Source organism: Eptatretus burgeri, chromosome 16 (genome assembly GCF_056783735.1).
Source record: "Eptatretus burgeri isolate ZD-2024b chromosome 16, Ebu_testis_v1, whole genome shotgun sequence".
In the NCBI taxonomy this organism is placed as follows: Eukaryota; Metazoa; Chordata; class Myxini; order Myxiniformes; family Myxinidae; genus Eptatretus; species Eptatretus burgeri.
Genome location: NC_140976.1, coordinates 63,914,730 through 63,937,738, shown reverse-complemented (window position 1 = coordinate 63,937,738; position 23,009 = coordinate 63,914,730). Strand labels below are relative to the sequence as shown.

At 46.6% G+C, this 23,009-nt stretch overlaps 2 protein-coding genes across 2 annotated transcripts in view; both read right to left on the bottom strand.

The window, feature by feature from the left end:
• LOC147011208 (uncharacterized) overlaps positions 1-3,115 on the bottom strand; it is a 29,461-nt gene extending 26,346 nt beyond the window's left edge. The window contains exon 1 of the mRNA XM_085859237.1: positions 2,779-3,115. The gene's annotated coding sequence lies outside the window, so the exon portion shown is untranslated. The remainder of the gene's footprint in view (positions 1-2,778) is intronic.
• LOC147011206 (uncharacterized) overlaps positions 1-23,009 on the bottom strand; it is a 484,760-nt gene that overhangs the window by 255,655 nt on the left and 206,096 nt on the right. The gene's annotated exons all lie outside the window — the stretch shown is intronic.

The window sequence follows — 23,009 nt, the reverse complement described above, 5'->3', positions numbered from 1 at the left end:
GCTGCTCGGTGCGCGCTCTACACGAGTCCAGCATCGGTGCCCACGAGTAGCGCGAGATGACGGTGATGCGATGGTGGCGAGTTGTGACGGTAAAGGTCGTGGCGGTTGTGGTGAAGCGGCGTTGTGGTTGGTGGTTGTTGTTGTGATGGCTGTTGAGACGTGGTTGGTGGTGGTAATAATGGCGGTTGGTCCAAAATAAAGATAGTAAAAGAAAAACGGCTATCCTGAAGAGTCGCAGCCCTCATGAATGACATTTATTCCCTCTAGACAACGGGTTTGGGCCTAACTACACATATACTTACCGAGATATCTCACCTAAGGGACCTGATTGGTGGTTTGCGAATTTGGTCAACCACAACAATATATATATATATACACACACAGTATTACCTCGCTTATTCGCCCCCTTCTTATCCGCCACGCTCGCTATCTGCCGTGATTTGCTCAGGAACCGAACATCTGAGCTAAAAGCTTAGCAAATTCCCCAGCTCATCCGCCATCCGCCAGGTCTGCCCGATGTACATAGTAATGGAAATCCCTGCAAAATTGTTAAATTAAATAACAATTGTTAAATTGAGACTGTCTCAGGGTCCAGAAAAACCTCATTCAAATTAATAGGGGAAGTTTTCTTGATCAAGGCTTAGTTGGTCAAAAGAGGAGAATGATTTTTCTCTATCCCCTCAGACTCTTACTCCACTCAAAGAGTGACCAACAAATATTTGATCATGTTCTGTTTAAGGTAATAAATTAATTTTCCGATTTCATTCATCACCATCGAGTATGTTCACAAATATTATTTTAGAACTTAGTTCTTGGTCTAAATCAGTGCTGGATTAACCATTAGGCAGACAAGGCATGTGCCTTAGGGCCAGCCAAAAATTCGGGCCACAAAAATTTAGGCAACTTTTTATTTTTTTTTTTTTACATACAATTCCTATTGGTGTAGTAATATATCGCATTATTGGCTATAATAAACTCATAAATTTTCGTTATTAACTGTGCGAATGGCAATCGTACTAGTACTACTAGTCTAGTGCTATGGATCTTTCTATAGATCCATCACATTATAATTATGATTGTGTTTATCCCTACATTGGGGTAAAGTGCCAAATCTGTACGTGTTTGTTATGCATATATTCATACACTGCAAATTGTATAGAGGGATTAAATAAACTATTTTCTTTTCACATTAAATATTTGTCTTTTTTGTATTAAATATTTTGTTCTTGAATCAGTTCATCTTTTGTCTGGGGTCCATTTCCATGAGCCCGAGATGTTTCAGGCCATTCTCTAAAATTTCAAAATGTGCCTTAGGGCCAGCCGAGGCTTAATCCGGCGCTGGTCTAAATATCTTTGTTGAGAAGAGATAAAATGATAAACTTCTCTTAATGCACTTGTTTAACCACCTCCTGAGCCACAGATTATTTTTTTGCATAAACCACGCCCACTTTTCATAAGCCCCGCCCACTTTTCATGAGGAGTTTATAAGCCACGCCCACTTTCCATAAGCCCCGCCCATATTCATGAGGTATTCCACATGCCACGCCCACTTTCCCTAAGCTCCGCCCACTTTTCTAAGCCCCGCCTACTCTTACAGCATTTGCAGTTAATCTCTGACTCACAAATAATTCACGAGAAAATTCTAGAATATTATGTTTTTGAAAAATTCCCCAACGAAGGCTTGTGTGGGCTTGCCCAGGCAATTTTCAAACAATTCTCCATTTTGAAAAAAATTTCTCCATTTTAACATCTGACTCTCAAGGCTTGCCGGGGCTTGCCGGGGTTGCCTGGGGTTGCCCAGGGAAACCTGTCTTTCTGTATAAAAAAACTGGTTGCCCAGGGAAACCAGTGTTTCTCTATAAAAGCTTCAACCCAGACTCCATTTTAAACATTTTTTACTGACACTGGAGTGCTGTGTTGAGCTTGGAGTTCCCTGGAGTTCTCCTACTTGTATGGAACTAAACCTTCAAGTTGATGAACTGGATTCAAACCTCTTATCTGTTGAGGTAAGATTTTATTTTCCTATTTTCAGTTTGATTTAAGCATAGACTCATTTAATAATTAAATCACTTAATTAATACATTGTTATTTTCTCTCACAGGAAATTGTATCTGAAATACAAAATGAAAATACTGCTTTTGCCACAACTTGGGACGAAATTGTTGGTTTGGTTGAAGACCTTATGAGCAACCAAGACCCACAGAGCGAGCTTGTCCTTGATGACCCAACCAAACAGTTATACCTTGGAGACCATATACCTTCCCAATGAAACAACAAACGTCGTGACCGAGACGGATCGTCCGGCCAAAAGAATGGGAAGATCCGCCGGGAGGCGTCGCTGTGAGGAGGTGAAGTACAAAGGTGAAAACCCAGGAGATCCACCAAATCACGAGCAGCTTCACGTTCCGATTACAACGAAGAGATCGCGCGTGGGAGGGACACTGTGACGTCACGTGAGCGAACAATGCTGGGTTGCCAGGCAACAGATAAACATCTGTCGCTAACCGACTCTGGAAAAACTCATTTACCTGCACGATCGCATTCCTATTTGGGATAATAATAACAATAATTATTTTATTAATTGGGCAATAGAGTATAAAATATTATTAATCTGGAACCCATGAATGAGAAGGAACTGATGTTAAACAAACACAGCTCCACACGGACAGATAGCCGGCTTTTCAAAGCTTAAATATTATTTAATTAAGATTTGGAATTTAAATCGAGGTTTGGATTCGAACCAGTCATCGAACGGAGCCGCGCCGGGGTTTAACTCACCTGTTCGGTTTTCCCAATGAAACAACAAACGTCGTGACCGACACGGATCGTCCGGCCAAAAGAATGGGAAAATCCGCCGGGAGGCGTCGCTGTGAGGAGGTGAAGTACAAAGGTGAAAACCCAGGAGATCCACCAAATCACGAGCAAACAGCTTCACGTTCCGATTACAACGAAGAGATCGCGCGTGGGAGGGACACTGTGACGTCACGTGAGCGAACAATGCTGGGTTGCCAGGCAACAGATAAACATCTGTCGCTAACCGACTCTGGAAAAACTCATTTACCTGCACGATCGCATTCCTATTTGGGATAATAATAACAATAATTATTTTATTAATTGGGCAATAGAGTATAAAATATTATTAATTATCTGGAACCCATGAATGAGAAGGAACTGATGTAAAACAAACACAGCTCCACACGGACAGATAGCCGGCTTTTCAAAGCTTAAATATTACTGAATTAAGATTTGGAATTGAAATCGAGGTTTGGATTCGAACCAGTCACCGAACGGAGCCGCGCCGGGGTTTAACTCACCTGTTCGGTTTTCCCAATGAAAGAACAAACGTCGTGACCGAGACGGATCGTCCGGCCAAAAGAATGGGAAGATCCGCCGGGAGGCGTCGCTGTGAGGAGGTGAAGTACAAAGGTGAAAACCCAGGAGATCCACCAAATCACGAGCAGCTTCACGTTCCGATTACAACGAAGAGATCGCGCGTGGGAGGGACACTGTGACGTCACGTGAGCGAACAATGCTGGGTTGCCAGGCAATAGATAAACATCTGTCGCTAACCGACTCTGGAAAAACTCATTTACCTGCACGATCGCATTCCTATTTGGGATAATAATAACAATAATTATTTTATTAATTGGGCAATAGAGTATAAAATATTATTAATCTGGAACCCATGAATGAGAAGGAACTGATGTTAAACAAACACAGCTCCACACGGACAGATAGCCGGCTTTTCAAAGCTTAAATATTACTTAATTAAGATTTGGAATTGAAATCGAGGTTTGGATTCGAACCAGTCACCGAACGGAGCCGCGCCGGGGTTTAACTCACCTGTTCGGTTTTCCCAATGAAACAACAAACGTCGTGACCGACACGGATCGTCCGGCCAAAAGAATGGGAAGATCCGCCGGGAGGCGTCACTGTGAGGAGGTGAAGTACAAAGGTGAAAACCCAGGAGATCCACCAAATCACGAGCAAACAGCTTCACGTTCCGATTACAACGAAGAGATCGCGCGTGGGAGGGACACTGTGACGTCACGTGAGCGAACAATGCTGGGTTGCCAGGCAACAGATAAACATCCGTCGCCAACCGACTCTGGGAAAACTCATTTCACCAGCACGATCGCATTAATATTTTGGATCATAATAATTATTATTATTTTATTAATTGAGCAATCGAGTATATTTTTTAAAATAGCATCAAGTGGTTTTAAACACGTGTTTCTGAACAGAACCGAAGTAAAATTATATGTACCAGTAACACAGGGGTTTGTGTGTTCAGTTACCAAGCGGCTCGGTAGCGCTTGCCAAGCCAGCCGTTCCCTATCAACGGTTTCTCACGGAGTGCTTGCTTCAGTGCTTAAGCCACTTGGCGAGCGCTCTACAAGAAACTTTGTAACTGAACCCATCCTTGATGTAGTGACAAACCCAAATACAGGTGTAGTGTCACGTGTTTAATCATACGGAATGGGATCGCGCTCTTTCTATTAGTGATCTGATTGGTTGCGAGTGCAGGATTCGCACGTGCACACAGTACACCGAAATTTGGAGGATTTTTACTGAATGTCAACACATAAAGCATTTCTTCGTTGTGTGAAGTCGACAGGAAAACATTTTGGCGATAGATTTCCCAAGAAGTCACCACAATTTCACCAGAAACAAACGGAAAGATGACAACAAATAACCAGGTCACGTGCATCCTTGACGGGTGTACCAACATGGCGGCGGTAATACTGGTGTACCAACATGGCGGCGGTAATACTGGTGTACCAACATGGCGGCGGTAGTTATCTGCCGAGGATGATAATTTTAATTTCTATTTCAAAAGTTCCACTAATCAAGATTAGAAGAGGTAAGCACTCAGATGATGTAAAAGAGAGAGTTGTAAGGAAACTATCGAGGCCTCATGAATGATCCGAAACCCAACTGTAACGTATGTTGATTTCCGGTTGTGGTTGGTTGTGTTCCGTGATCGCGAATCAACGTCACTTCCGGTCTGGCCCAACATGGAGTCCTGAGTATCTTACAAGGTGTCATTAGAATCTGCAAATATCTCCGAACATCCACGCCATCTGACGCTGGTATTTGAAACATATAAACTATGGCATTCGTGAACTTTGAACACCCAACTATTGACTGGGATTCGACTTCGCTGTATCAGGAATTTGTTCGATTCCGAAACGACGTTGGTTTCGTTTTTGACGGTCCGTTGCCTGGGCTGCCTGACCAACACAAGGCAGGGTGGCTTGGAACTTGGATCGGAGAACAAGGACGAGAGATATGCAAGATCTTTGAGTGGATTGAAGGTGAGAACAATGACCCCAACATAGTTTGGGACAAATTCGAATTGTAAATCCGTCCGAGGAAAAGCGAGCGCATCGCGAGACATCGACTGGTCAGGAGGAAACAAAGCCCCAGGGAATCGTTTGACGACTTTGTCAAGGACTTGCGGCTCATTCTCATGGACTGTGAACATGTGCAGCCTGAAGATGTGCTCGTGGATGCCATCATACGAGGAGTTCATGAGGAGAAAGTTCAGGAACGCCCACGAGACAGAGGTGAAGAACTTACGCTGGCCAAAGCTCTTGAAGTGGGTCAGCAGTTTGAACTTTCAAGGACTCAGATTCGCATTGTCCGTGATGAGGATATGAGTGTGGCCGCTGTACGTTACAAACGAGCGAGGCCAAAACCACAATCTAACCCAGGACCATTACAGCCATCACGCAGGAGACCTACCCTGAATATACAGCAGTGTAAGGACAGTTGCTATCGCTGTGGTAAGGATCCTGACCATTCATGGAATCATGGTGTATGTCCAGCATTTGGATCCACCTGCTCTTACTGCAAGAGGCCAAACCATTGGCTTGCAGTTTGCCGTCGACGCGCTAGCGTGCACTCGGTGGAAACTCAGTCGGACGGTGCTCCTGCTGATACAAACGAGTATGCAGATGGAACTAATGGAAACATTCTGCGGATCAGCGCATTGCAGACAACGCTTTCATTACCTTGTGACAAATGGAGACAGGCTCTCTTGGTATCAGGAAAGCAAGTGACGTTCAGGATTGATACCGGAGCTCGCTGCAACACAATGACACTATCTGATTACCAGCGTCTTGATCACACTGGTGAACTCCATCAATCGACCAAGGTATTGTGCACTTACTCAAATCACAAGTTGAAACCCGTCGTATCCGTGGATCTTCCTGTTCAGTATCGTGGCAAGTTAGTCACCACAACATTTGAAGTGGTTGCTCTCCAACAGGAAAACATAATTTCTGGTAATATTGCAGAAGCTCTGGGCCTGGTCATCAGACTTGATTCCGTTGCAACGGAAGTGGATACCTGTGGTGTTCTTACTGAACTGAAGGAATATCCAGATCTCGTGCGAACCACAGGAACTCTGCCAGGCATGTATCCAATTAAATTGCAATCTGATGCAAAGGGAGTTGTACATGCTTCTCGGCGACAACCCGCTTCCCTCTTGCGGCGTATTAAAACCCGACTGGGGGAGATGGAATCGGACGGATACATTGCCAAAGTGAACAAACCTACAGAATGGGTCAGTTCACTGGTGGTATCTCTCAGAAACGATAAACTGAGAATTTGTCTGGATGCATCCCATCTGAACGAGGTCATCAAGAGGGAGCACCATCCCATGCATACTGCTATGGAAGTCGTTGCAAATATACCTCATGCCAAGGTGTTCTCAGTGCTCGAGGCAAAGTCAGGATTCCTACAAATCAAACTAGATGAGGAATCATCCGATCTGACATGTTTCAATAAACCTTTCGGTAGGTATTGGTGGCTTCGTCTTCCCTTTGGACTTAAATGTGCACCCAAAAATTTTCAGAGGATTATGGACCAAATGATTGAAGGCATAGATGGAGCAGTGACGATCATGGATGACATTCTCATCGCCCGTCCAAATGTGGAAGTACATGATCGAATTCTGAAACAAGTCATCGATCGGGCAACAAACTTCAATCATAAGTTGAACCTGCAGAAATGTAAAATCCGTCAGTGGTCGGTACAGGATGTAGGACATATACTGTCTGAGGATGGACTATCTCCTGATCCTGTCAAAGTTGAGGCAGTTCGCAGTATGCCAGCTCCAACCGATAAGGAATCAGTGAGGCGCTTCGTCGGATTCATCACGTATTTGTCAAAATTCATCCCTCGGGTGAGTGAAGAGTTCGCTCCACTCCGAGAACTGCTGAAATCTGATGTTGTTTATCAATGGCAACCAGCTCAAGCCAGAGCATTTGAGAGACAGAAGGAACTTTGCTGTCATCTGCCTGTTCTTGCATACTTCGATGTCAACAAGCCAGTCGAGATTCACTGTGATGCTAGCCGAAGTGGACTTGGTGCAGTTCTTGTCCAGGAGGACCACCCCATTGCATACAGCTCCAGGGCTCTCACGGAGACTGAGACACGGTACGCACAAATGGAGAAGGAGATGCTTTCCATAGTCCATGCCTGCAAAAAGTTTCATTGTTATATCTTTGGGAAAACAGTCACCATCTACAATGACCACAAACCTCTGGAAATAATTGCCAAAAAGCCATTGCTGTCTGCTCCAATGAGACTACAGAGCATGCTACTAAGATTGCAATGGTATGACCTCAATATTCGGTACAGAAAAGGGGAAGATATGCAGCTTCCGGACACGCTTTCTCGAGCCTACCTGCCAGATACTGGTTCGGAAATAGACAACTTAGAGCACATTTCAATGTTGGACTTTTTATCTGTCTCTGACGAGAGGTATGCTGATCTTCAAAGAGCAACTGAGTTAGAACTCAGTCAATTACAGTCAATGATTCTTGATGGATGGCCAGATGCCAGACAAGGTGTATCATTTCATCTTCGACCAGACTGGGATTCCCGGAGTGAACTTTCCATTATGGATGGCATCCTATACAAAGGCATGCGAATCGTTGTACCACCTACTCTGAAACCACGCATGCTGAACCTGATTCACGAATCGCATCTCAAAATAGTCAAGTGCAAACAAAGAGCTGGGGAAGTTCTATATTGGCCCTCCATGAATGCAGACATTGAGCAAACTGTTCAGAACTGCTCCAAGTGTGCAAGCGATCAAAACTGCTTACCAGCTGAGTCCCTGAAACCGACTCCTACACCGGATCTACCTTGGAGTTTGTGTGCGTGTGTGTGTGTGTGTGTGTGTGTGTGTGTGTGTGTGTGTGTGTGTGTGTGTGTGTGCGTGCGCCCGTGTCTGTGGCGCCCGTCCTGTGAGTAGAGACTGTTAAGTGCCTGTGTTCATTGTAAATTGGATTTCTTTTATTCGGATAACTCTGCTCTGTGTCTCCCTCTCTATTGCAAATAAATATCTGTGAAATGTTCCAGTTTGTTGCCTGTCGTTTCTACCAGTGACCCAGCACGGTGTGGGCTTTTGAAATAGTGAGGCCGTTTGGGACGTAAGTTGCCTAACTCCCACTCTGGTAACTGCCACTCTGATAACTCCCAGTCGGTACATGCGACTCAGTTCGGACGGCGTTGGCCGAGGGTGTGGCTTCCCCGGTAGCCAGGCGGCGTGAGTACTGAGGTGAATTTGAATAGACAAGTGGTCCCCACCTCACGCTGTCAAAATATTGGCGACCACGGTCTTTTAAGTGACCCGTCAACTCCGGATTTATCCGGGGTGACGACCATTTAATTCCAGGTGTTCTGTGGGAGATGGCCCGATTGCTCCGTCTCGCAGTAGTCCTCGCCACCAAACCCAGCACCACATTATTACCATAGCCGAAGTAACAAATGTAATCGGGAATAAATAACATTTACCATGATGGACATCCTGTCGTTTGAGAGAGATATATATATATATATATATATATATATATATATATATATATATATATATATATATATATATATATATATATATATATATATATATATATATATATATATATATATATATACGAGCAGGGATACCCGTGTTCCGCACAGGAATCCCGTGGATGACGACGGGTCTTAAGGAGTATATGTCACAGTTAATTGTAAAATTGTAGAGGCTGCCACCATTATTATTTTTTTTCATCACCACTATCATATTATATTATATTTTCCCCGCCATGTTTTATATGCAGAAGACTCGAGTTCAAAAATGTTAAGATTTATTGCTGCATCAGATAAAAAACCATAATTCCTCAACAATGTGAGGCTGGTTTCATGTCATCATTTGTGACTTAATTAATTCTCATTCTCTAGCAAATTCCGTTGGTCCCATGTCAATCGGCTGAACTTTAAAAATTAACGTTATGCAATCAGGTGATGACGTCATAGTTCGGAAACCGGGAAGTCGGAAGTCATTGTCTTCAATTGACTGCAGCATTATTTTTTCATTCTATTGCAAATGGCATTGGCCCCATGTCAATCGGCTGAACTTGAAAAATTAACGTTAAGAAATCAGGTGATGACGTCATAATTCGGAAACCGCAAGTCGGAAGTACAATTCTTTTACATCGGGACACTCCCGGGTACATGTTCTGTCAGCATGTGAAGTTTGGTGAGGATCAGTCCAGTACTTTTTGCGTGCATAGGTCACAGACAAACACATTATATTGTTGCGGATTCGCGCCCGCCGGCGTGCTGACGGCCACGTAACTCGAATCGCGGCACGTCGCCCACCGGACGGACAATCCAGTCGTGACCCTCTCGGACTAACGCCGGGAACCAGTCACGGGTGGACCTTTCGGTCTCACCGCGATCGAGCCAATCAGCCCCCGCGTGGGATAGGGTTGCTCGCCAAATTCGACCTACCTAAGTACCCACGCGGAGGGTAGACCGGGCGATCGCACCTCGCCGCAGGTCGACTTCGGACACGGGCCACTTAAGCGACCCGTTCCGTACTATCGGGATAACCGAGCGGTGTTATCGTCGACCTCGACGGTTCGATTAATTATCGGGCGTATTCAGCCCACTACCAACCCTTTACGTGAAGCAAGATGAGGATTCAATGGGAGAAAAAGACGAAGCGAAGCGGGAGAACAGTTCAATAATAAAGCACATTTATTCGCGGCATACGGGAAGCACACAAATTCAATTCCACCAAATGCACACAAAAAAAAGAAAACACAATTCCATTTACACAAAAAGCAAATATAAAAGCGAAAACACAATGCAGAGCTAATACCGACTACCGAGCACACGGCAACACTTATACAATTCTACTTCACAGACGGCGCCGACAACACATACCCAAAACCAAGGAAAAGAAATACCCTCAAGGATGAGGCGGGCCTGAGGCCGAGACCGGGTCGCGCCTACCCGTCTGGTGATGAGACGCGGAGCGGCGATGGCGCCCCAACTCCGCGGACCTCGCGGACAGTGTCTGGCAGAGGGTGGGAAAGGGGGCCCCCTTGGTCGCACTATCTCAGCGCGGGGGGGAAACAGGAGGGGGTTGCTGATGCTCGGGGTATAGAGGATCTTTATTATCCCTGGTGTGCGTCTCCACCTCGGCCAGGTCGCGCTGTCGGCCTCCCTCGGGCGTGCAGCTCCCGGCACCGACGCGAGCACCCCCTCGTCTGCCTTCGCCGCTGCCGCCTCTCCGCCTCTGGACTCTCCGACTCTGGACTCTTCTTTGGACTCTCCCGTTGGACTCTTCTTTGGACTCCCCTCTCTTTTTCCTCTCTGACTGACGAACACCGTCCTTTTATCCCCCCGTAGCTTCGCCTTTGACCCCCTCCCTTTGACCTTTCACCTCGCTCCCCATTGGCCCGAGAAAAAGTGGGCGTGAAGGCTTTTTGATCCACAAATTTGCATATATCGATCGTCCTGGAGGCGGGGCCAATTCGCCCCTCGCTCACCGATTGGACGGCAAAAAGTGGGCGTGTGTCGTTTTTGATCCGTTTTTGAAGCACAAAATCCGTGATTTTGTACACGCTGTTCGACGCGCGCTCTACACGAGTCCAACACCGGTACCCACAGCGGGGCAAGAACGGTGGCGATGCTACGGTTGCGAGGTGTGACGTGAAGGTCGTGGCAGTTGTGGTGAAGCGGTGGTTGTGGTTGTAATCATGGCGGTTGGTCCAAAATAAAGATAGCAAAAGAAAAACGGCTATCCTGAAGAGTCGCAGCACGCATAAATGACATGTATTCCCACTAGACAACGGGTTTGGGCCTAACTACACATGCACTTACCGAGATACCTCACCTAAGGGACCTGAATGGTGGTTTGCGAATTTGGTAACCACAACAATATATATATATATATATATATATATATATATATATATATATATATATATATATATATATATATATATATATGTAGATATATCAGCAGTAAGACATCTCTATCTCTCTCTCCGCAGCTGACTCCGCAGCTGACTCCGCTTGCCTGGCTCTTTAATGAGCAGATCGATCAGCAGTTAGCTGTTGCCGTGCACGTGCAGTTCGAGAATTCAAATAACAGGAGGAGAATGTGTATGTTTAAAAAGTCAACGAATACGAACATTTTGTATTTCAAAAAACCCTTGCGTTTTTAACCATGCAGCCTTTTGTTATGATTAACACGCTGGCGCACTATTCGAAAGCCATTTTTTTTTTGTCTAATGGAAATTTTATTTATTTTATATATATTATGTATTTTTTTTATAGATATATTTTTCATTTTTATGGAGAGCCACTTAGCGCATCCTGGAGCTGAATGTTCGTTCTATATATGTGTAAAGTTTCATCAAGATCGGTTCACTGGTCTCAGAGCTGATTCGTCACAAAAAAACAGACAGACAGACAGAAACAGACAGAAGGACTGCCATTTATATAGTGTATATATATTTATATGTATATATATATTTATATATATATATCTATCTATATATATATATATATATATATATATATATATATATATATATATATATATATATATATATATATATATATATATATATATATATACAGGTAGCCGTTGAATGACGACCAATGCGACTTACGACTGTTCGACTTTACGACCACTTTATGACCACGTAAAGTGGCCCCAAACTCTACTTTTTTTTTGTATGTAAAATATGCGTTGTTCGACTTACGACCAAGTCGACTTATGACCGATTGATCAGAACCAATTGCGGTCGTAAGTCGACGACTACCTGTATATTGTTACGGCTGTGGAAATTCGCAGAACACCATATAGGTCCTTAGTTGATTATGCCAATAAGTCTGTGTTCAGTTCGATTTCCCCACCGTTGGTTGATGGGGATTATTTGTGTCACAGGGCTGTGATCTTTGAGATAGCCGTTTTTCTTTCACTATCGTTATTTTGAGACCAACCACCAACATCACTCTCATCAACCGCTTCACAACAACCACAACCACACCTGCCTCTCAACAACCACGCCATCCTCACCACTCCACCAGCAACCGTCAACATCTCCACGAACACAAAAGGGGAACAACAATAACTCCCGCCCCGATTTCTCTGGTAAACAAGATTGACGGTTGGGAAACAACAACTAATCCTGCCGATCTCTGTTGGAATGTTCCCCCCCCCGCCCGCCGCGAAGGGAGGGGCGGGGCGCCGGGGGAATAAAAGGGCACGCAGAGCGCCAAGTGGCGCGGTCGGTCGGGTGGAAGAGAGTGTTTGTCGGGGTTCGGAGAAGCCAAGGAGCTGCGGAGAGAGTCGGCAACTCGTGGTCTTCTGTCTGTCTGGGTCTTGGAGAAGCGGTCCGTGGAGCGACCCGTTCATTGGAGCTTGCAGTCGGTGGAGAGTCCGGGCATCGCAGAGGGGACGCGGACTGGAGGCGCCGCTCTGCCAGCTGTGTCTCGCGAACTTGCGCGTTCGTGCAAGGAGCGCCGGAGAGAGCTCGCCGGCCCCGTGGAAGGCCCTAGTCAGCCGCGGATATCCGAGCTGCCGTGGGGACAGACGTCGCGACCCGCCCATTAAGGCACCACGAGGGTGCAGCAAGTAACCTGCAACGGTCTCGTGGGACTCGTTCGGTCTACCAAGTCCCACGCCATAAAGGTCTACGGACCCTGTCTGGCTCCCCTGTCTGTAGGGGTAGTCTTTTCTTTTCCTTGGCTTTTGCTTTCGAATGCATGTTGTGGCGCAATGTCTTGTGAAGTAAAACTGTATAAGTGGCTGTACATAAATTGCTTGTAGTCGGTTGAAGTGCTTTCGCTTTATTGAATGCATACGTGCATGACTGTATACGTGTGTTGTATAATAAATGTGCTTGGTTAAATGTACCCCGTTCGTTGCGTCCTCTTTCCCCTATTGGGATACCATCTTGCACTGCGGAATATTAGTTGGGTTTTAAACACCCGGTAAATAGAATCGGATCCGGTGAGGTCGGGCGATAATACCTGCTCGGTGATCACTGCAGAACGGAACAGACCGCTTGAGCAGTTCGTGTCCAAGCTGACCTGCGTCGAGGTACGGTCTCCCAGTAGGCTACCCGCGCGGGTACTTCGGTATATCGATATTCGACGATTGACCCTATTCTGCGCGGGTAGACAATTGGCTCGGTCGTAGTGGGATTAAGAACCCACCCGTGACAGGGTTCCGGCATTGTTCTGGAAGGTCATGACTGAATTGTCCGTCCGGTAGGCGAGCGGCTACTATTCGTGAAAAGCGGTCGTTCACACGCCAGTGGTCGTGAATTCATAACAATATATTATATATATATATATATATATATATATATATATATATATATATATATATATATATATATACATATATATCTTCTTCTTCTTCTTCTTTCGGCTGCTCCCATTCGGGGTCGCCACAGCGTATCATCCGTGATGATTCGCATAATGATTTGGCATAGGTTTTACGCCGGATGCCCTTCCTGACACAACCCTGGTCGCCTCTTACGACACAGGCATATGGAACACATATTCTAACTGGGGCATACACCGGGCCCAGTACACTGGTTCTCACTTCGCCGACCTCGGAAGGATGACAGGCTGAGTCAACCTCCTGGTGTGTATTACTTCAAGCAGCCAACGGGACTTGAACTCAGGACCTTTTGGATCCCAAGCCGCTACCCTAACCACTACGCCAACACCAGGCTCAACTATATATATATATATATATATATATATATATATATATATATATATATATATATATATATATATATATATATATATATATATATATATATATATATATATATATATATATATGTATATATATGTATATATATGTATATATATGTATATATATGTATATATATGTATATATATATATATATGTATATATATGTATATATATGTATATATATATATATATGTATATATATGTATATATATGTATATATATGTATATATATGTATATATATGTATATATATGTATATATATGTATATATATGTATATATGTGTATATATATATATGTGTATATATATATGTGTATATATATATGTGTATATATATATGTGTATATATATATGTGTATATATATATGTGTATATATATATATGTATATATGTGTATATATATATGTGTATATATATATGTGTATATATATATATATATATATATATATATATATATATATATATATATATATACAGGCTGTCCCAAAAAAAAGTGCTCACTCTTTAAATGATAATAAATGCATTGTTTATTGACTTAGAAACAAGATAAATGCATATTTACAAATGTTCAAACTGATGACCATCACGCTCCAAATACAGCCGATAACGCGGACCAATGGATTCAACAGCGTTACGAATCATTTCATTTGGAACTGCAACACATTGTCTTTCAATTTCCTCTTTCAGCTCATCGACTGTTGCTGGTTTTGAGCCGTAAACCTTATCTTTGAGATATCCCCATAAAAAGAAATCCATTGGAGTGAGGTCAGGGGAACGCAGAGGGAATTCAACACTACCTCATCGCCCAATCCATCTGTTCGGAAAAGTTGCTTCGAGATAGGCCCTTACATCACGGCGGTAGTGGGGAGGTGCTCCATCTTGCTGAAAGTAAATCTCTTCATCACCAAATATCTCTTCGATACGTGGACCTACGGATTCCTGCAGCAAGTTTAAGTAAACATCCCCAGTGACAGTTTGGTCAAAAAAGAATGGCCCTCGGATGCCCAATGCTGATATCCCACACCACACTGTCACCCCTGGTAAGTTTAAATGGTGTTCCCTAGTAACATGCGGATTTTCAGGAGCCCAGTAAATGCAATTGTGTCGGTTCATTGAGTCATTTAACTTGAAGCTGGCCTCATCGCTCCAAACAATTTTGGATGGAAATGCTGCATCTTCTTCGCATTTGCCCAGGTACCACTCACAAAATTCAGCTCTCCAGTCAGTATCGTCTTCATTTAGAGCGTGGATTAATGTTGGAATGTAACTTTTCCAATTAATTCGCTTCATAATGCGATGGGCGCTTGATTTTGGGATTCCTGTCTCGAGCCATTTGTCGTACAGATTTCCGTGGGGATCGGTGGAGGGTTTCCAGCAATGGATTTTCCTTTGCGGGGGTGGTTGATGACCGTGGTCTTCCTGAACGCTCCTTATGGACGTCATGCACATTTCCATCTGTTTCAAACTTATCTCGGATGCGAGCAATGGTGCGTCGCATTGGTGGATCTTTGTGAAAATGTCTTCTATATTGTCTTTGCACTTCCATGATGTTTTCGTGCTTCCAGAAGCACTTTTTTTTCTTTTTTCAACACCGAGTCGTACTTCTGCCATTTTTAGGATAAATTTGATCTGAAAAAAATGAAAAATTCAATGAGTTATGAGGAGCCAAAATTTGAGTACATTATTTTGGGACACCCTGGATATGAGGTGTGTTCAAAAAGTATCCAACCTTAATTTTTCGTGCGTAAACAAATGAAGCTCGGGAGGCGCGGTTTGGTGCACGTATGTAGGCGATCCTAATTCGTATGCATGAATATTTTCCCACCTGCAGAAGCTGTCAGTCGCCGACAGACTGCCGATGAGTGAGGAAGTGCAAGTGAGCGCCGTTGGATTTTCGTTTTTGACAAAATGACGGAAAAACTTGAACAATGCTACTGCATCAAATTTTGTGTAAAGCTTGACGATTCCTAAGTGGAAATGATCCGCAAGATTCAACAGGCCTTCGGGAATGAAGCAATGGGCACCACACAGATAAAAGAGTGGTACAACCCCTTCAAAGATGGTTGCACATCAATGGAAAGTGAAGCACGTTCTGGTAGGCCCACAACATCCCGAAATGAGATCATCATTTTCCAAGTGAGGACCCTGCTGATGCAGGATCATCGAATCATGATCAGAGAACTTGCAGATGAGGCGGGCGTCAGCATTGGATCCGTTCATTCCATTGTGACTGAGGATTTGGGCTTCAGGAGAATCTCAGCGAAGTTCGTGCCAAAGCTGCTGACGATTGAGCAGAAGCAACTCCGTTTGGAGATCGCACAGGACATGCTGGAGACTGCGAACAGCGATCCCAACTTCTTCAACACAGTGATCACTGGTGATGAGACCTGGGTTTATGGGTATGACCCAAACATGCAATTTTCATTCATGCAACGCATTGGAGTTCCCTTAGTATGCATGCAAAGTTTGGCACCACTAGGTTTCATGGTTTTGGAGTTATGGATTTGACTGATGGACGGATGGACTTACTGACTCGGGGACTGACACACTGACATTTATATGGTTTTATACTATATCCAAGATACGGTTTTATACTCGTCGTTCATCTTGCCTGTGGCTCGCCATTTTACATCATCGTGGAAATGATTCACGGGACTTGAGTTTCACTCGAGTTAAACAGAAGTTCCCTGGAGTTCACTCGAGTTAAACCACAACCACGGCACAATCTTCAGCGACGTATGTTCTCTCTTGACTCACGGAGCTTCATACATATGCCGCATCACAGCTCGATATCTTTGGTGGGTTTTCACTCCGTTCAACCGCGGGTCTTCTGTCATCGAACCACTTTTGAGGAGCAGTTTATTCCCACGGGCTCTGGACATTTGTGACAACGCATCATCGACTGAATCATAACTTCGTGGATCCGACGCCAAATTGTCCCACCGTTGATATGCCATTTCTTGCTTCTTATTGAATTTGTGATTATTTCCCCGCACTCAAGCTTAACAGCTTGTGGGACACCGCTCAGACTTGTCAAAGTCATCAACCTTTAGCGGTGAGTGGATGATAACTCGATTTTTGATCAGCCCTTCACTGGAAGACGCCATATTGGATTTTTACTTATTTTCATGAGCTGTCAGCCGGCCACGCCCTCTGTAATGTATCAGCAAGGGAAAGCAGTTTGAGTGCACCATGAGTCTTTTATTGTGCTCCACACACCCAGAAACCTGAGAACCATCAGTCGGCCCAGCTTCATCATGCCCAACTGTGTTCCCACTTCTTGAAGACCTCACTTCCGGTTAATGAACATGTGACGCACACTGTAAGCAATGATCTGATTGATCGAGATAAAAATTACTTCCTGTGAGGTTGCACGTCAAAATTCTGTTCGTGCATAGAAACAAGTGGATTTACATAATCGATCTATAATTCCAGCAATCTCTGGATGCGTGTGTGTCTGCGACCGCTGTTTCTCGACAACTACTGGTCCGATCTAATTGAAACTTGCCGGCAATATTGCTGGGGCCCTGAGGATGTGCCTTTTCAAGGTTTGATATTAATCGGACAAGTGGTTCCCAAGTTATGGCTCTTTATTTATCAAACCAATGACAGGACACAGTGCTATGACGTCACAATTGACGTCACAATATTTTTTTTTTCACGTACGGCCACGCACTAGTCTGAACAAATACGAACAATATATGGTGGAATGAGAAAGTCGCTCGGATTGGCTCAATAAACTGCATGATAAATGGCAGGGATCCCCACGGCCTACAAGTATAACACCCCAAAACCTTAATACACCATTTATATTTAAAAAAAAAACTTGTCTGTGGGAATTTCAAGTTGAGATGTTCTGTAATTTTACTGAGTGATTGTGGTATTGGGAGGTACATGAATATTAATAAATGCATCGCAATTATATGCTTACTATGTTGTTTTTTTTTTCATTATTGGTTATTTTCACGAAAAAAAAGAGGAATATGTGGTGTTGGGAGTTGCTTGGATATTCATGAATGCATGACGAACCGGAACTGACGAGGAGGAACGGGAAGTGACGTCGGAGAGTTGTGGAGCAGCACGAAACGCCATTAAAACGATTGAACTGAAGGACGGACGTGTGGGGTGACTTTGCCACACAACAGTTGTATACGATAAACACTGTGCGTGAGAGTGCCGATGTATTGTGTGCGTGAGTGTGCTGATGTATTGTGTGCGTGAGTGTGCTGATGTATTGTGTGCGTGAGTGTGCTGATGTATTGTGTGCGTGAGTGTGCTGATGTATTGTGTGCGTGAGTGTGCTGATGTATTGTGTGCGTGAGTGTGCTGATGTATTGTGTGCGTGAGTGTGCTGATGTATTGTGTGCGTGAGTGTGCTGATGTATTGTGTGCGTGAGTGTGCTGATGTATTGTGTGCGTGAGTGTGCTGATGTATTGTGTGCGTGAGTGTGCTGATATATTGTGCGCGTTCGGTTGCGGTGTGAAATGTGACCCAAACACTGGTTTGAACAGTTGCGACAACCATGTGGGTGTAGTTGGTGTGCTGTATGGGGGCGGAGTGCTTTGGGAATGGTTGTGGTCACGTGGTTGGGTTTTATATCATGACTCGCTCGTGAGGGGGGTCTCTGTAGTGTGTGGACCCGCTGATGTTGCTTCTTTGCTCTCGTGTTTCTCTGTCTGTCTGCACCGCGGACACAACAGTTGGCGACGATGGATGAGAATCAACTTCCCGCGCACGGCGAGGTGTCCATTTTTGAAGGGGATGACTTCGAGTTGTTTTCGGAACAGTTGCAGTGCTATTTTGACGCGAACAACGTGGTCAATGAAGGCAAGAAGTTGATCTTGCTCGCGTCGCTGTCGACGGACAATTACCGGCTGCTAGGTGACCTGGTCGCACCGGATAAGCCCAGAGGTGACGCGCTATCCTTCCAGGACATTCTGCAGAAGATGAAGGCGCACATGGCGCCGGAGAAATCGTCACAGCTGGCGCGGTTCGAGTTCGACCACCTCGCGAGGAGCCCGGGGGAGCGCGTCGCGGATTTCGTCGCACGCTTGAAACATTTGTCCGTTGCCTGCAAGTTCACGACGGACGAGCGTCCGGCCAGACTCAAAGATCCATTTATTTCCGGATTGCAAGACTCGAAAATGGTTTCGACGATACTACGGCAGAAGTGCGAGGACATTACGTTCAGCACGGCAGTCGAAACGGCGTCAGCTGTCGAACAGACCGTCAGGGATGTCCGAGCCATCGCCGGACAGACCATGGCAGGTGACCCGGGGCTCCATGCGATGTCCCAGGCGCCCCAGGTCGCACGCACGACCTTCGGTGCGGATCGGGGCCAGATGTCACAACGCGGCCGCGCAGGCGGCGAGGTGAACACGCGGGCATGTTGGGGGTGTGGAGGTCGACACCTTCAGTGTGTGTGCCCGTATAAAAACAGCGTGTGTTTACATTGTTACAAGGTGGGCCATCTGAAGCGTGTGTGTCGAGTGGCGTTGGCTACCGTTAAGATCATGGACAGCAGTGTGCGGGACGGTCCCAGCGACCCGGGGCGCGTTCTGCAGCCTGGGCGAAGCGACCCCGACGACCCGGGGCGGGACCTGCGGCCAATGATGATCCTTTTTTTCGGTTGGGCCTGCGGCGGCACGCCCGATGACGGTGGAAATTGAGTTGAACAAAACGCCGATCGTATTCCAAGTTGATACCGGAGCCGCTGTGTCGATCATGGACTCAACGGTCTCAAACTTATCAGGTCAGACCTCGCCCTGTACACGTACACCAGCGAGAAGATAACGCCAGTTGGGATGGCCGACGTGTCTGTAGTCTACCAAGGTCAGGACGCCACGCTCAAGTTGTATGTGGTGCGGGGGTGTGGGCCGTCTCTCCTTGGTTGGGACTTGTTGACCCGCATCTGGCTGGACTGGACTGCCATTCATCTTGTACAACCCATTCCAGGCCGATTAGAAGATCGGTTGAAGAAGGTACTTCAAAGGCATGAAGGGTTGTTTGGCGCCGACCTTGGAAAACTCAAGGGCATGTAGGCTAAACTGTTCATGAAGGAGGGGGTGGTTCCTCGTTTTTGTAAACCGAGACCGGTTCCGTATGCCCTGCGGGACAAGGTCAAGGGTGAGCTGGACAGGCTGGAAGCAGGTGGAGTGATCGAACGGGTGCCGTACTTGGACTGGGCCACCCCGGTTGTCACGGTGCTGAAACGGAATGGTGACGTCCGATTGTGCTGGGATTTCAAGACCACAGTGAACCCGGGGCTGAGTGTGGAACAATATCCGCTGCCATCAATCAATGAGATCTATGCGCGGTTGGCAGGAAGCCAATACTTCACGAAACTTGATCTCCGTGATGCATATTTCCATCTGGAGATGGAGCCCGGGAGCAGTGATCTTCTAACGATCAACACATGTCAAGGTCTCCAGCGAAACACTCGACTCTGTTTCGGCATTGCGTCGGCACCAGCCTTGTGGCAAAAAGCGATGGATCAAGTTTGCGTCGGGCTGCCGGCTCAAACCTATCTGGACGACGTGCTCCTTGCAGGGAAAACGGCGGAAGAACACCTTACAAACATTGCCCAAGTGCTGACGAAGCTGGAGGCGTGGGACCTGCGCTTGAACAGGGACAAGTGCACGTTCTTCAAGCAGCGGTTGGAATACCTCGGGCACATCATCATGCCAGAGGGGCTGTTGAAAGGGCCCCGGAAGGTGGAGGCGATTCAACACATGCCCCCAGCCCGCGACAAGACGCAGCTGCGCTCATTCATTGGGATGGCGCAGTATTACCAGAGATTTGTGCGTGGGCTCAGCTCGGAGCTGGCTCCGTTGACACGGTTGCTCAAGAAGGACGAGCGCTGGGCGTGGGAGCCCGAGCACAAGGCGGCGTTCCATCGCGTCAAGCAGTTACTCACGGAGGATACGGTCCTCGTTCACGACGAGCTTGCACGTCCGCTATTGTTAGTGTGCGACAGCTCCGCATACGGAGTCGGGGCGGTGCTCTCCCACCGGATGGACAATGGCTCCGAGCGACCTGTTTTACATCCTGAGCCTTGTCCGCGGCAGAGTGGGAATACGCCCAGATCGAGCGCGAGGCTCTCAGCCTCGTCTGGGGGGTGCGAAAGTTTCATCAATACCTGCTGGGACGGCATTTCACCTTGCAGACGGATAACAAACCACTCCAATTCATCCTGAAACCCGAGCGCGGGGTAACCGTGGCAGCGGCCGTGCGTATACAGCAGTGGTGTCTGTTTCTTGCTGCCTCCAGCTACGATATCCAGTTCCGGAGCACCGAGAAGCATGCCAACTGCGACGGTCTCTCACGCTTGCCTTGCACGGAGGGCCCACCTGCCCGACGATCGGGTTGATGTGTTTACACTGAGCCAAGTCCAGAGCGGGCCGGTTACGGCTGCGCAGATCGCGGTGGAGTCGGCCCGCGATCCAGTCCTTGCCTGTGTCGTCCAGGCGATTTCTATGGGGAATTGGAGCGAGCTGCCTTCGATGCCTGCATTTCAGCCGTTCACATCTCGCGCATCCGAGCTGTCATTGGCTCAACGGTGTGTTATGTGGGGGATGAGAACTGAGGTACCCCCAAAGTTCAGACAACATTGCTTGGAAGAGCTACATGTCAGTCACTTTGGCATCGTTAAAACCAAGAGTCTTGCTCGGAGCCTTTTGTGGTGGCCGGGGTTGGATAAAGACATTGAGCAAATGGTTCAGCATTGCGCTACGTGTCAATCGGATGCCAACAATCCGCGTCGGGCATCGAGTCTATGGCCCATTCTGGACAGGGCTTGGCAGAAAGTGCATGTGGACTTTGCTGGGCCTTTTAAAGGGAAAATGTTTTTGATTGTCATTGATGCTTTCTCCAAGTGGCCGGAGGTTGTGGTTATGCAATGTACGTCGGCGGACTCTACGGTCGAGAAGCTACGGTCGATCTTTGCTAACAAGTGCCTTCCCGAAGTGTTTGGTGTCTGATAATGACCCGCAGTTCGTGGCCGGTGGATTCGATGAATTAATGCGTCGGAATGGTACAAAACATCTGAGGTTCACGCCGTACCATACAGCCACGAATGGGCAGGTGGAGTCCTTTGTTAAGATGCTGAAATGTGCGTTGCGTCGTGGGGGGGGGGGGGGCGTATATGCAAACGGTGATTGATGTATTTTTGCTGCAGTATAGAAATGCGGTCCATTTGACCACCGGCGATGCACCTGCCACTCGTCTGTATGGACGCGCGTTGAGGTCGAGACTGGATTTGCTCTGCCGGGGAGGTCGGTGCTAGGGGCGGTGTCGTGTGCGGCGCCAGTTTGCTGTGGGACAGCGGGTGATGGTCCGTGACTATTACCACGGTTGTAAATGGCTTCCGGCTGTGGTGTCTGCCATTCTCGGACCGGCAAATTGCCTGGTTAGAACTGAGGATGGGAAGGGGTGGAAGCGACACGTGGACCAGATGCATGACCGCTGTTCAGCATCAACCCCCGTGCCGAGTGGCTTGGGGCCCCCACCTCTGGTGTCGCTGGGGCCAGACGTTGAATCGCCAAGGCCAGACATGCTGGCGCCCATGGGGCGAGCGGGCTCGGGGTGTTTACTGAGTTCGGTCCTGCCCGAGGGGGACGAGCAAACTTGTCGGCCGGGGGCTCTTGATGTTACGGATGGAGCGAGTCCAGCAAGGATGTCACCTCGACCGAACAGCCCGGAGGCGCCTGATCCTGGACCGGCTGGCGGCGCTGTCCGCCCGGGGTACCTCAGGAGACGGCCGCGGTACTTGGAGCATTTTGTATGTTGATTTTAAAAGGGGAGGAAGTGTGTGCTGTGTCGGGGCAGAGTGCTTTGGGAATGCTTGTGGTCACGTGGTTGGGTTTTATGTCATGACTCGCTCGCTCGGGGGTCTCTGTGGTGTGTGGACCCGTTGATACAATAAAGCAGCGTT